Raw genomic sequence first — 15,884 nt, 5'->3', positions numbered from 1 at the left:
TGAAGTGCATCCTCGCCGAGTATCTCACCCCTTTGGCATTCCTCTTGAGGTGCCTCCCAATGTTGTTGACCATTATTCCATAATAAGTTTGGGTAGCCCACTTCAATTGGATGATAAGCGTTATAACACGGAATGTTTTGTTGTCATGAAGTGACAATTCTATCAACCTTATTACTGAGAGCTTCGACCTGAAAATATAGAGCAACAACTGGGTCAATCATCATTTAAAATCCTTGCAAGAAAAAGTAAAACATAACAAAAGAAAACAAATGAGAATGATGGAAGAATAAGAAAGTGTGAAATAGAATGAATGATAAATAGCTAAGAAAACAAAGTGCAAAGTATCTCTAAACGCCTACTCCCCGGCAACGGTGCCAAAAACTTGACAAGGTCCCCTTGCGTATATCACGCAAGTGCACGGGTTTGTCGAAGTAATAATCCTGGATGAGCGGGTATCGAATCCACAGGGAGTAGGGAATAAAAACACTTAATCCGCTTCTTAGCTATGTGAAAAATCAATAGTGATAAGTGTGACAATGATTAAATTCTCAAAAGTAAAATCAACAAGTAAGAGAGCACGAGTAAAGGAGAAGGTAAGGCAATCGATAAAGATGGGGTACTCGGATAATGCTCCGCCTAGGACGATCTCTTCAAGTGCAAAAACCCTCTATTATGCTTCCTAATCAATGCAATAGTGAGTCGTGGAAATCCTTCATTACATAGTCCCAAATCTAAGGTCAACTATGCCTAACTCTATACATGTCCCGGAGGAGATATCCAACAATCTCAACACCTCGCACTCGCATAGAGTTGCAATGAGCTCTAGGGATTCCAAGTGATAAATCTCTTCCTAATTATAGACCTAACCCTTTGGTCCAGGTGGAAGGTCCCTAACCACGATTACGTCCTAGATACTAAGATCACCTCAACGCTTCACTCCGTTGCACTCGCAACTAAGCCCCAGCGGAGGGTCATCCCTTAAACCATTCACTCTATTATGGCCGCAAAGAACTCGAGGAACGGAGGTAGAGTCTATCACGTCGGAGGGGAAAGGGGACGCTCCTGTACCTCTCGACTCACCCTCTCAACCCTCTCCAACCTAGCTTTGTCTGACACTCGTGGTGTGTCACTCACTTACAAGGTTACCAACAAGAACTCTCAACCCTAGTGTCACTCTAGGGGAAATGTTCATACAATCAAGCATTCAAGGTTGGAACTCACAATAAACATCAATTAATTGAAAGCATAATAAAGAGATTCAATGAAATGAATACATCCTAGGATTCACAAATACCCAAGTACCCACTAGGGGTTTAGCTCTCTCTATGGAGCTAAATACAATCAAAGAAATAGAATGTAAAAGCAATGATCGGGGTAACGCAAACGGGCACATGTTCATGTCGTGGATCATTTGCTTCTTCAATGATAGACAAGTTGGTGGAGCTCTTGTTCTATGTGCATAAGTCAGAATGCTCAAGTGTGACTGCCCTTGTGCCCCTCCAAATATATGTGCTAACTCGAATACGAGGAGGTTGGCACACACTCTAGCATCTCACACCAGACCTATGTCTTCGCGTTTGAACTTTAGCAAGATTTCCGCCAAAATCGGTGCATTATGATCCACATTGGCTTCTTTCCTTCATAATCAGCCTCACAACCCTACCTGCACGAAAGTAACATAAAAACACACATATTAGTGTAAAAACCCGAGAAGAGTAATGCTCAACATAAGGAAAGAATGCTTCGCATTAATATCACACAAGCACTTATCAATGGGCAATCTCTTAGGCAGCAATCACATTATCAGTAGAGCCACAACCGGAAAAGAAACCCGTTTGCTCAGGGCCGATAAGCTTATGAATGCCTTTTTTAACACGAATAGCCAGAATTTTAGAAATAATTTTGTAACGAACATTGCAAAGAGAGATGGGACGGAAACAAGAAACAGAGGAAGGGTTATCTTTTTTGGCGATAAGAGCGAGAAACATTTTACCCCAGCATGAAGGAAGATTGTAGGTATGGAAAAAAATGGGAAATCACGTTAAATAAATGATCCCCCAAAATATTCCATTAAAAAATGTAGAAATCGACGTTAAGGCCATAGAGAGGAGAGTTTAATAGACATCTCACTTGGAGATTGGTCTAATTAACTCAGCTCTCTCTACATCCTCTAACACTGCAAAGTCATCTGGGATGGCATTAAAACAGACCTCCAAACTAGAATTGGAAGGGGAGTGCCAAAGATTTTTATAAAAATCCAGAAAACAATTTTCAATCTCAGAGTGTTCAGAAATGATAGTACCTGAGGAGTTTTTAATAGCATGGACCTTGTTCTTGTGACGACGAATTTTGACCGAGGTGCGGAAAAATTTGGTGTTACGATCTCCATCTGACATCCAAAGCATCTTCGCCCGCTGACCCCAATAAATAGAAATTTGGCGAATGAGCGCGAAATGGCGGTTTGAGAGTTCTTGGAGCCAGGTTTGCTGCCAAATACAGTCAGAGGAGACAACGACTTCTTTAATTTTTGTATTTACTCTTCGATGTTCCTGATCTCAAGGTCTAGTGGATGAATGCCAGAAGATTTCCATCTGAGAAGATTATGTTTAATTAGAGAGATAGAATGAGAAAAAGACTATATCGGAGAGGTATTGGAATTAGAGGACCAATCTTTGATAACACAATGATGCAACCAGCATAATCAAACCAATAGTTTTCAAAACGAAAAAGTTTTTTGGAAAGAAAAGGAAGATTAGAAAAACCCAAGAGAAGGATGGGAGAGTGGTCGGAGATAGTATGAGGGAGATAGCGATTAGAAAAATTTTTAAAAGTAGAGATCCAGTTGGTGTTGGGTTAACTATGCGGCTCATTCGGTCTTTGTGCTTGTTCTCTACAAAAAAAATGCCCAATTTTTGTTACAGGTATGGCAGAATCGATCATGGTTAGGCCCATTGTTCTTTCTCCAGCATCCCTCTGCGGTCAGAGAATCGTTTGCCGCCTAAATTATTGGTTCAAGAGCCGATGAACATCTCTCCTAACATGCAGATTGATGGGGCTGGAGAGGATCAAACTGATGGCCTTGCTGACCGGGTTAATCCTCTTGCTAACAGCGTTAAATTTGAACATGATTATGGTCCTTGGCTTATTCCCCAGAATAGGAGCTCCCGATCTTGTGGTCGTGGTCATGGTGGTGCTCATCCCGGCGACCGCATCGGTATTCATCACGGTGACCCTAAGCCTTCTTAGGAGAATACTCCTCCGCTGTCCGACATGTGTCTTCCTGCATACCTTTCCTCTACTCCCGATTGTGGGTTGTCTCACATGCATGTGATACGTGGCGGTCTCACTCTGTGCGTGGCAGACGTCAATCCAGTTTCAAAAACCCTTCAGAGTTGGGTAATAGCAGTACCGCCCCTCTACCCAACGTTCATCTCCCCCCTTGGGACTCTTCTACTCTTCCTATCCCCTCCCTGTTCTCAGCATGATCCCAAGGAGAATCCTGCTCTTGGACTCCGAGAGGACCGACTGTTGGGAATAGAAGAAGTTAGCCATTCGAAAGCCTTATCGTCTTATAGCCCTAGCTCTTCCTATCCTCATCTCCTCTGTCAACCTCTCTCCTACCGAGAATAGGATGGATACTGTTGGCAACCATCTCTTAGCGGTGGAGAAGGTAGTTAATGTTCTCTCTTCTGAGCTTTCTAGGGATCATTTCATGGATGCTTCCTCTTCGCCGACTCCCTCTGAAACTGATTTCTCTGACGCCTTAATAGAGCCAGACGACAACATGACTCTTAGCCACTTTCAAAAGGATATCAAACTTTAAGCCTTAGCAAGAAGAAACCCTTCTAAATGCTCTTTCCGCTCGAAGAAAGGGAGAAGAAACCCTAACTCTTAACTGCTTATCTCTCCTCTTCTTGTTTTCATGGATTTTAAGATTTTTACTTGGAATTGTAGGGGTCTCTCAAACAAGAAAACTCTGGATCGCATCCATGATACTATTCATAGGCTCAATCCAAATCTTCTCTGCTTAGCTGAAACTAAAATAGATATTGTTCGTATCCACCACTTTTGTGATACTCTCTCAAAGCATTGGGAATGGGCTGCTATACCTTCGATTGGTCTTTCTAGAGGTATTATTGTCCTTTGGCGCTGTGATCTTGGTTCTGTTACCCTGGTGGCAAACTCTAGATCTATGCTTCATCTGGTAATATCCTTTAACAATATTCCTTGGCTCCTTTCGGTGATCTACAATGCTTAGTTGATTTTCCTCCAATGAGCTATCTGGAATAACTTATCTGGTATTTCTTCTCTTAACTTCCCCTAGCTTCTCGCTGGGGACTTTAATGCCATTATCTCCGATGATGAGCATAGAGGTGGTACTTTTCGCAACTATCTTTAAAAAGCTTCTCTCTTCTCTGCTTTTATCCTTAATAATAATCTTGTTGATCTTGGCTATATTGGTCCTTGCTTCATCTGATATAATGGCCAATCTGGTCGCTCCAAGAGCTGGGCGAGGCTCGACTGATTCTTGGCACAGCCGGCCGAGAAAACAGGAAAATAGAGAATCCACACGGGCGTGTGGAAATTTCATACACCCGTGTGAAAAATCCACAGGGGCGCCCACATGGGCGTGTGGATTCCCGATTCCAGCCCTTTAAAAGTGATTTAAGCCCCGATTTCAGCATTCTTTTCTCCATCTTTTCCCCAACTTAAGAGAGGACGGCGGCTAGGGTTTTGAGAGGTATTAGCTAGGACTTTGGAGAGGTTCTACAGCTCCGGCATCGCGCGCCGTTTGGAAGAAAGTTAGTGAGAAAGCTTTCGTCGGCACCGATCAGGCGAGGTGTATCCTAGGCCGGACAAAGGGACCCTTGCGACGAGTAGAGGACTCTCCACAAGACCATCACCATGACTAACGAGGTGGTTTTTCTATGGATGCTTTGTTTTTACATTCGATTTCATTGATTGTATTTAGCTCTATGGAGAGCTAAACCCCTAGTGGGTACTTGGGTATTTGTGAACCCTAGGATGTATTCGTTTTATGGAACGTCTTTATTATGTTTTCAATTAATTGATGTTTATTGTGAGTTCCATCTTGGAGACTTGATTGTATGAATACTCCCCTAGAGTCACACTAGGCTTGAGAGTTCTTCTTGGTAACTCTTGTGAGTGAGTGACACACCATGAGAATTAGACAAAGCTAGATTGAAGAGGGTTGAGAGGTTGAGTCGAGAGGTAGCGGAGCATCCCCTTTCCCCTCCGGTGTGATCTATCAGACCTCCACGTTTCAAGAGTTCTTTGCGGCTATAGTAGAGTGAATGGGCTAAGGGATAACCTTCCGCTGGGGATTAGTTGTGAGTGCAACGGAGTGAAGCGTTGAAGTGATTTTAGCATCTAGGGCTTAATTTTAGCTAGGGATCTTTCACCTGGACTAAAGGGTTAGGTCTATACATAGGAATAGGGTTTATCACTTGGAATCCGTAGAGCTCATTGCAATTCTATGCGAGTGCGAGGTTGAGAGGTTATTCAATCTTTCCTCCGGGACATGTATAGAGTTAGGCATGGTTGACCTTAGATTTGGGATCATGTAATTAAGGATTTCCACGACTCATTGTTGCATCAATGAGGAAGTATAATAGAGGGCTCTTGCACTTGAAATGATTGTCTTAGGAGGATCAATATCCGGGTACCCCATCTTTATCGATTGCCTTACCTTCTCCTTTACTTGTGCCTTCAATCTTGTTGTTTTTATTTTCGTTGTTTCATATTTTGTCACACTTATCACTATTCATCTTCCACATTAGTTAAGAAACGACTCATGTGTCTTTATTCCCTACTCTCTGTGGATATGATACCCACTCATCTGGGATTATTACTTCGACACTCGTGTACTTCCGGATTACACGTATATACGGACGTGTCAATATTTTGGCGCCATTGCCGGGGAATAAGCGTTTAGAGATACTTTGCACTTTGTTTTCTAAGCTATTCATTTATTCCTTCTACTTCATATTTTCTTATTCTATCATCATTCTGATTTCTTTTAATTTCTTTTTGGGTGCAGCTCTAGGTTATGACCCGAGGGAACCCGTCTATACTGATTGAAGGAGATCCTGAGCTTGAACATACACTGAGAAGAAAAGGGAAAGAACATGTGCGAGAATAGTCTAATCTAGCTGATTTAGAATTAGAAGAATATGAAAACATGGCAGAACAGAATGAGCAGCAGTGGACATTATCCGGTTATGCTTGACCTTCAGTATTGGGGACACAATCGAGCATTGTGCGTACCCCGATTACAGCTCAGAACTTCAAGCTGAAGCCGGCATTCATCCACATGTTGCAGCAATTCACATAGTTTAATGGTTTGGTCGGTGAGGATCCGTACAGTCATATAGAGAACTATCTCGAGGTGTGTGACATGCATAAGATAAACGGGGTCACGGATGATGCCATCAAGTTGAGAGCCTTCCCATTTTCCTTAAAGGGGAGAGCGAAGCAGTGGCTACACTCATTACCTAGAGCCTCGATTACCACATGGGAGGAGATGGTAGAAGCTTTTCTTGCCCGATATTTCCCTCCCAGAAAATCCACAAAGCTTAGGAATGAGATCTCGTCCTTTGTAAAGTTGGAATTGGAGTCTCTATTTTAGACGTGGGAAAGGTTCAAGGAACTCTTCAGAAAGTGCCCGCAACACGGATTCCCGGAGTGGATGATTGTTTAGACCTTTTACAATGGTTTGAATCCGAGTACAAGGCAACTCTTGGATGCGGAAGCAGGAGCAACCTTAGGTAGCAAGACCCCTGGTGAGGCTTGTCAATTAATTGAAGAAATGGGGTTAAACAGCTACCAATGGAATACCAGGGAGAAAAAAAAGGTGGGCGGCCTCCATAAGATAGATGTATTAACCTCATTAGCGGCTCAAGTGGAATCATTGAGTAAGAAGTTAGATCTCCTAACTTCGAATAGAGTGGTGGCCATGACTACTTGCACCGGGTGTGGTGGAGGACATGCTCCTGCCGATTGCCGAATCTCTATTGGTGATGCATCTTTTGTTGAGAATGTTGATTTTGTGGGTAATGGCATAAGGAATCAAGGAAACCCATATAGAAATACCTACAATCCGGTTTGGAAGAGTCATCCCAATTTCTCGTGGAGCAACCAAGGTCCACAAAAGGCTATAGGGCCACTGGGTTTCCAACAACAAGCTCCAAACATGGAGAACCGAGTTTCAGGTTTGGAGACCTGAATGAACGATTTGGAGAATGCCTTAACTAGATTTGTGCAATCTGCAAATACAAGGTTTGAATCAGTCGAGGCTACACTTCGCAACCACACCGCCTCTTTGCATAATCTTGAAAATCAAGTAGGGCAGATTGCGAAGTCCTTATCAGAAAGGCCACAAGAAAGCTTGCCGAGTAACACCGAGACCAACCCTAGAGAGCATGTGCAAGCGAATACTTTGACAATTGGTCGTGAGTTTGAGGGTAAGCTTTCGCATGAGAAGCCAAATGAGCATGCACCGGAGGTTATAGAGGTTGAGAAGGGAGCAAGTAAAGAGAAAGAGGTGGCACCCCCACCTTGCAAGCCAAGAATCCCTTATCCCTCTAGACTGAAGAATGACCAAGGGGATGAACAGTACAAGAAGTTCCTGAGTTTGTTTAAACAACTCCATATCAATATTCCGTTTGTTGAGGCATTGGCTCAAATGCCTAAGTATGCAAAATTCTTGAAAGACTTGTTGACCAACAAGAGAAAGTTAGAGGAGAGTGCTTCAGTGATTATAGATGCATCTTGCTCGGTGGTTTTGCAAAAGAACATGCCGAACAAGAAGAAAGACCCAGGAAGCTTCATCATTCCGTGTAATATTGGCAATCTAGGTGAAGAAATGGCATTGGCAGACTTAGGGGCCAGTATCAACATCATGCCATACACTTTCTTTCAAAAGCTAGGCTTGGGCGAGCCTAGGCCTACTCGGATGACTTTGCAATTGGCGAATCGAATGGTGAGACATCCGAGGGGCATCATCGAAGATGTGCTTGTCAAGGTAGACAAGTACATTTTTCTGGTTGACTTTGTAGTGCTAGACGTTGATGAGGATGCGGATGTACCCTTAATACTTAGGAGGCCGTTCTTGCAGACTTCCAAAGCCTTGATTGACATGGACGGCGGAAAGCTAACATTGAGAGTTAGAGATGACAAGCTCACATATCGCCTTGCTGAAGCCATGCGGCGTTCTCTTGATTTTGATGATACTTTGTATTTTCTAGACGTTACTGATGAGATTGTTGATGAATACATGCAGGAAATGTTCAATCCGGATTCATACGAAGGCTTATTCAACCAAGAGGAGGATAATGAAGAAGTAATGATGCTTGGTTCAACGGAAGAACTACCATCTACCTCAAGGATCTTGAAGAAGGTGCTCCGGAAATTGAAGAGAGCTAGGAGAAGCCACCGGAAATGCTCCAAGGCTGTTGGAGACGTGCGTGAACAGGAGAAGTTGGATGAACCATTGTTAGGCGGTCCCAAGCCCGATAATTAACCCTCTACCTTCAAGAGATTTTGCTCATCATGCTTCCAAGCCATGGGTAAGAGGGAAACTTTCATCTATGAGCCCCCATGAGGTAAGACAAAGTTGGTGTGTGCATGAATAAAGTGTTGAGTGTTGGTGTCTTGATTTTTATATACTTGTGCTGTGATTTTATTGTGGGTTTTGAATTGTCATTGTGTGTTTTCATTTGGATTTGGTGAAGTTAGGTTGTTTTAGCTATTTCTCATGTTTTTCACTGGTAAAATTTGCATATTAGGGCAGGCTCTGAGTGTGTAAACATGTTTAGGAATTTTTTGCAGAGCCTGTAGAATTTTCTAAGGCATCCAGAGAAAACACACGGGCGTGTGGAATTTCCGCACGCCTGTGAATTTGCATTACGAGCTCATCCAGAGAAGGCATAGGGGCGTTAACTCGCCGCTGTGAATGACCATGCGATTATCACATGGCCGTGGGTAATTTCTGCACGGGAGTGTGAATTCCTATAGAGATTGGCAGATTATCCTGAAAGCACACAAGGGCGTGGACTCACCCCTGTGGGCGACCTTATGAAAATTGCACGGGCGTGGGTAATTTCTGCACGCCCGTGCGAATCTCTGTAGACGAGCTCTCTCCATCGTGAGAAAACATAGGAGCGTGCGCTTGCCCCTGTGAGTTAGGCCTGTAAATGTCCACACCCATGTGGAATTTCACCACGGGCATGCGGAGCACTTAGCAAATTTTCTTGGATGTCTAGAGATGCCACAGGGGCGTGCGGCTGCCCCTGTGGGTCGGGCACACGGGCGTGGGTATTCCCCCACACACCCGTGTATTTGCATTCAGAGGTAGTGAGTGTTTTACCAAGAGCGCACAGGGGTGTGTATATGCCCCTGTGAAGATTTTATATGGAGACGTACATGCGTGGGTAATTTCCGCACGCCTGTGTGGTTGCGCAGAATTCCAAGAGACGTGAGTTTTTCTTTAAAATCCTTGCGAATTCTCTTCCTCTTCATCTTCAACCACCGAAGAAAAAACCACTCCTGATCAGTTCCCCGGCCTTTCACCGCTGTTTTGGAGGATTTGTTTTCACGTTTCGTGCCGATTTTTGAAGTTTACACATCTATTTCATCAGTAAACCTTTTCATCCTCTTTTCTTCATCAACTCTTATTTTTAGCGGATTGAATGTCATAAAGTGCACGAATTTTTATGTTATAACATTTTATGCATGCTTAGAAAGCGTCTAGACACGTTTTTAAGTTGAATTTTTGAGAATTGTTGTGCACCCGTTCGATTTTCACACCCTGCAGATCCACACGGCCGTGGATAATTTCCACAGGCCCGTGTGGCATTCTGTAGTATACTATTTCAGAGATTCTTTGACCATTCCTTCATCTTTTATCATAGGTATGGCATCGCGCTCGAAGAAGCAAGAGGGTAAGCGTCGTAGAGAGATGGCAAGATCCCCTTGCGTATTCCGCAAGTGCACGGGTTTGTCGAAGTAATAATCCCGGGTGAGAGGGTATCGAATCCACAGGGAGTAGGGAATAAAAATACTTAATTCGATTCTTAGCTATGTAAAAGATCAATGATAATGAGTGTGACAATGATTCAATTCTTAACAATAAAAGCAACAAGTAAGAGAGCAAAAGTAAAGAAGGGGGTAAGGCAATCGATAAAGATGGGGTACCCGGATAATGCTCCGCCTAGGATAATTGTTTCAAGTACAAGAACCCCCTATTATGCTTCCTAATCAATGCAATGGTGAGTCATGGAAATCCTTAATTACATAGTCCCAAATCTAAGGTCAACTATGCCTAGCTCTATACATGTCCCGGAGGAGAAATCGAACAATCTCAACACCTCGCACTCGTATAGAGTTGCAATGAGCTCTAGGGATTCCAAGTGATAAATCTCTCCTTATTATAGACCTAACCCTTTGGTCCAGGTGGAAGGTCCCTAACCATGATTGAGCCCTAGATACTAAGATCACCTCAACGCTTCACTCCGTTGCACGCGCAACTAAGCCCCAGCGGAAGTTCATCAGTTAGACCATTCACTCTATTATGACCGCAAATAACTCGAGGAACGGAGGTACAATCTATCACGCCGGAGGGGAAAAGGGACACTCTTGTACCTCTCGACTCACCCTCTCAACCCTCTCCAACCTAGCTTCGTCTAACGCTCGTGGTGTGTCACTCACTCACAAGGTTACCAACAAGAACTCTCAACCCTAGTGTCACTCTAGGGGAAATGTTCATACAATCAAGCATTCAAGGTTGGAACTCACAATAAACATCAATTTATTAAAAGCATAATAAAGAGGTTCAAAGAAACAAATACATTCTAGGGTTCACAAAAACTGAGTACCCACTAGGGGTTTAGCTCTCCATGGAGCTAAGTACAATCAAAGAAATAGAATGTAAAAGCAATGAATCCATAAAGAAACCGCCTCGATAGTCATGCCGATGGTCTTGTGGAAAGTCCTCTACTCGTCGTCCAAGGATTCCCTCGTCCGGTATAGGATACGCCTCGACGGAAGCTCCCCTACCAACCTTCTTCCTAAGGAATGACGATGTAGGAGCCGTAGAACCTCTCCAAAACCTTGGCCAATACCCCTCGAAACCCTAGCCGAAGCCCTCTCCCAAGTTGGGGAAAAGATGGAGAAAAGAATACTAAAATCGGGGCTGATTCGGCTTTAAATAAGGCTGGAATCGGGTGACTACACGGGTGTGGATGCGTCACACGCTCGTGGGGAATTTCCACACGGGCGTGGATAATTTCCACACTCCCGTGTGGATCCTCTGAACTCCTGTTTTCTTGGCTGGTTATGAACAGTGCTGCTACAGTACTTTCTACCGTGTTGCAGCAGTGCTCTGCTATAGTATCTTGCTTGAATAGCTTCCTGAATCCATACATTCATCGGAGTAACGCAAACGGGCACACGTTCACGTCGTGGATCACTTGTATCTTCAATGATAGGCACGTTGGTGAAGCTCATGTTCTATGTGCATAAGTCAGAATGCTTGAGTGTGACTGCCTTTGTGCCCCTCCAAATGGATGTGCCAACTCAAATACGAGGAAGTTGGCACACACTCTAGCATCTCACATCGACCTATGTCTTCGCGTTTGAACCTTAGCAAGATTTCCTCCAAAATCGGTGCATTGTAATCCACATTGGCTTCTTTCCTTCATACTTGGCCTCACAACCCTACCTGCGCGAAAGTAACATAAAAACACACATATTAGTGTAAAAACCTGAGAAAAGTAATGCTCAACATAAGGAATGAACGCTTCGCATTCATATCGCACAAGCACTTATCAAGAGACCTCACCTGAGTTAGCATATATCGATTTCTCAAATCCTGAGCATCAGGCTTGATTTGAGCGGCTATCGAAACTCAAGATTAGGCAGTTCTGGTTCATGGACATGAGTGTATTTAGTGAGGTCTAGCGAGTTGACGAGCTGGCTAGTGAGATTGAATCATTAATGACTCTGGGAAGCTGGAGGAGATTGCTTTCGATACGAGAGCTAGTCTGCCAGCTACTAACACTAGAGGTTCTGGCATCCTTTGAGTTCTAGCAGCCATATGGGAGGTTTGACGTCATTGATGTCATACAGTTCAGAGCATTCGGACATAAGTTTACCATGGGCTTATATAATGAGGCTTACATAGACACCGAGGAGTATAAACACTTGCCGATAGATTACCCTGGCACCTTGACCCCACAACAAGCTTACCAGGCCTTGTGCCGATAGGGGCAGTATGAATCGGGAGTGTCCAAGGCCTCATGTTTGTCCCGGCTTAGCTACAGGTACTTATTCGTCGTTCTTAGCAGATCTATAGATGGCCGAGGGGACAATACGGGTGTTTTGAGTCTGCAGGGGTTACTTTACTTGTATTCCATGGTCCAAGCCGTTCCAATCCACTTGGGGTATATTATGGCCGATTATCTACGATATCATTCCCATAATGGGAGTGTTGGAGTATTTTTTGCTGGTCCCTACATCAGTCGACTTATTCTAGGGATAAGCCTCGTAGACGCCATTCGGGACACCGAAAAGACATTTATTCCTTCTCCATTCAGACTCGATACTCTTAGGATGATGGGAGTAGTGCGCAGATATGGTCACAGAATTCACATTCTGGTGACATCCACCATTGAGAGTACCGAAAACAGAGGGGATACAACAAGACAGTCCACACCGACGGCAACCGAGACCTCAAGGTGCCCAGGTACCCTTTCAGGAGCCTATGATCGTATTGAGAGGCTCGAGAGCACTATGAGTGTATTGCGGTCTGAGATCATCAAGATGCGGTCGATACAATCTTCATAGTATATCGATATGATGGCCCGTTTCAACTTCTTAGACAGCTATTGAGAGGCAGACCCCAAGCTCCTCCAGCATCTCGTTCACCACCTCCACCAGCACCCTTTGATCTAGTACCAGCAGCAGCAGAGGATCCAGAGCGTGACATCGACACTTGATTTTATTTTCCTCATCTTTTACTTCTGCATTTTATTTTAGACTTGTATACTCAGAAATGACTTTCCTTCTGAGTTTATTTTCATTTTGTATCTCGAGTTGTATTCATTGTTTCATCTTTTATATACTCGAGTTCTTTAATTTTTATTGAGCTTCACTGAACCTCCCTCGTGTATTGATAAACTTCTAAAAGTACGTATTTTGCATGTATTTGTTTTGTATTATTCTTTACAATATTTGTTGAATCGATGCCCTTTTTGGTCTAAAGTGGGTTATTTTTACATTTCAGGCCTAGTAGAAGCCCTGGGGACTCGACGACGGGATTGGGGATGAATTCGGCATCGAAACGGCGTTTCCTAGCCGGGGAATTACTATAGCAGTTTGACTATATCAGTTACTATAGCTCATCGCGGCCTTCTCCGTAGAAAACTAAAAATCCCGAGGGGTCGGCATACGGCCGGTATACTGACCCATTTACCCATCGGGATCTGGGCATTTATAAGGCTTTGATGGCCATCTTTTGGGGGAGCTTCTTCTTGATTCTTCATCTTCTTTGGGCAAGGACGGCTAGGGTTTTGAACACCACTTCCACACCACTTGAAAACGAGCTTGAGGAGGGCAAAAAGGGAGAAAATCGGAGCATTTCTCGGCGGGGAGAGCAAGAACTAGGAGGATCTACTTCTAGGGGCTACATTGTTAGGAGGTTGAAGACAACGGGAAGCCACACCTCCAAGTGGCGTCTTCGAAAGGTTTTCTCCGGGGATTCTTGCGTCATTCGGCCTTCACCATTTGAGGGAGTGTTCCTTATGTTTATTTTGGTTGTTTGTATGGATTATTTGGTTTCTTTGTTGAACATGAACAACTAAACCCGTAGGTCACGAGATGTAGGTGAACCTTGGGGGTGAACTTGTGATGTTTTGGATTATTTGAGTAGTTTATGCATGTTTGGCTTATTGTGATTCTTGTTTGGTGTTCTTGATTGTTTTGGTACATTTGATTGACTGATGTATCAAATTCTTGGTAGCACTTCATACCATGATCATTGCCTTAGTGCTAGACTCAACCAAACTAGGAAGGGTTTATTGTATAAATACGCCGTGACCATCAGGTATTTGCACCCCTCCATTCCTAGGGTTGAAAACTACTTGTGTTTCTACCCTAACTTGTGAAAACCGCCATTCTGCTTGCAACCATGTGGGAAGTTGGGTGGAAGAAATTCCGCGCTCAACACTTGCACCGGGTTAGAGGTCAATTGCTGTGACCATCGGGTTGACCTAGGTTTTGGTTTTCTCAGTCCAACTAGCCACGTGCTTAACTACTCAATTTCTTACTCACTTAAGTAACCCCCTCGGGAATCCGCATCCGTGACCATTTTCCAATCTTGAGCATCTCCCGTTGATCGCTATTGTTTAGTACTTCTTAAGATTTCATTTAGCTTTTTGTTTTGCTTTTCTTTTTTCTTCTTTTCTCTTATCTTGGAATCGGTGGGCTAAAGCAATAGGTGAAAGTGAGTAGGGTCAGCTCCTCGGGGCCTTGGGAATACGAGCCATTCACGCTGCATGGTGGTTTGTTACTAGCGACCCCGTAAACTACGGGTGTACACACTTTGTGTCGATCAAGTTTTTGGCGCCGTTCCCGGGGATGATCTCCCTCATCCACTCCTCAAGGCTCTGCAGATCCATTGCTACTGGACCTCGGTGCACGGGAAACAACTCAAACACTATGCGCTAGAGATGGTGAACTCTCTCGATCCATCACGATCTATTTCGAGTCGAGTCTAGAGCATCATGTGAAGTGTTGGGTTCCGGTGAACATGATCGCTAGCTGTCTGAGCAAAGACTAACTACTTCCCGGCTTCTCAACAATCCCAATGGAGACAGAGGTTTCGGAATCCCTAAAGAGAACAATAGATCCTACCACAGACATGCCTGAGTCGTTTCGATTAATCCATCGCGGTGGATGAGCCGAGGTGATGTAGGTCAAGTGAAGATAGCTCCCAAAGCGAGCGAACTTGCCTTGATGGGAAAGGGTCTCACACCAAGTGCCCATGTGGATAAAGATGATGCTCAAGGATGCTTTATACAACATAATCCGAGATAGTGTAGCGTCACTACCTCTGAGTGAGTCGGTTACGCTAATACTCCAAGTCGGAAGAGCATGAATATATCGGAGAGCGCGGGGTGTGGTGAGTCGGGAGGCCTTTGAGTCCGAGAGCTAGCCGAGATGGACCTCCAATAAGATGCATTACGCCTTCAAGCTTGGGATTTCATCAGTGGCGCTGAGCAGCGGATGATCTTAAAAGTACTCTTCGTGTTATAACCCCATGTGCACACCAATATCATCCTCGAAACACGGTGTTTCTTCCCAAAGCTTCGAATGTGATGTGGTTAGAATGATGAGGGAATGGGTATTCTTTGACCATCTCGGGGAGCTAAGGACCTCAAGCTAAGCTCCTTGAATGAGACTTCCCTCAATGGAAAATAATTTATCCCAACCATCATGTGAAATCAGCTCCAACACCTTGCCATCTAAACCCAATGTGCTCAAAGCTTCCCAATCGATTTTTCTCACCGTCTGCGAACACCTTGCATGATAAGAGTGCATAACGTGTTTTTGTGTTCTTCTTTAGAAAACCTTGGTTTCTTGCCGGGGAGGAGTAGGTTCCATCCTAGCCCACTTGGAAGCAAATCTCTTGATGGGCATACTGCACAAGCAAAGTGGAGACCATTCAACCAACTTACAAGCAAAGAAAGCACCAAAAGAATGAAAAAATTCAAGAAAATGCCAGTGCTACAGTAATTTCGGAAAATTTTTCAGGACCTTTGCTTGTAAAAGTAGCCAAAAATTCTTGATAATCATTAAGCATTCAT

At 44.0% G+C, this 15,884-nt stretch overlaps 1 non-coding gene across 1 annotated transcript; it reads right to left on the bottom strand.

Moving 5' to 3' along the window:
• Positions 1-6,592: 6,592 nt before the first annotated feature.
• Positions 6,593-6,699, bottom strand: LOC120252202. Its single transcript, XR_005533743.1, has one exon. It is a non-coding gene; the product is annotated as a small nucleolar RNA R71 (small nucleolar RNA).
• Positions 6,700-15,884: the final 9,185 nt, after the last annotated feature.

Source organism: Dioscorea cayenensis, chromosome 20 (genome assembly GCF_009730915.1).
Source record: "Dioscorea cayenensis subsp. rotundata cultivar TDr96_F1 chromosome 20, TDr96_F1_v2_PseudoChromosome.rev07_lg8_w22 25.fasta, whole genome shotgun sequence".
NCBI classification, from domain to species: Eukaryota; Viridiplantae; Streptophyta; class Magnoliopsida; order Dioscoreales; family Dioscoreaceae; genus Dioscorea; species Dioscorea cayenensis.
The sequence above is the reverse complement of the archived record's forward strand: the minus strand, read 5'-3'. Positions and strand labels throughout refer to the sequence as shown.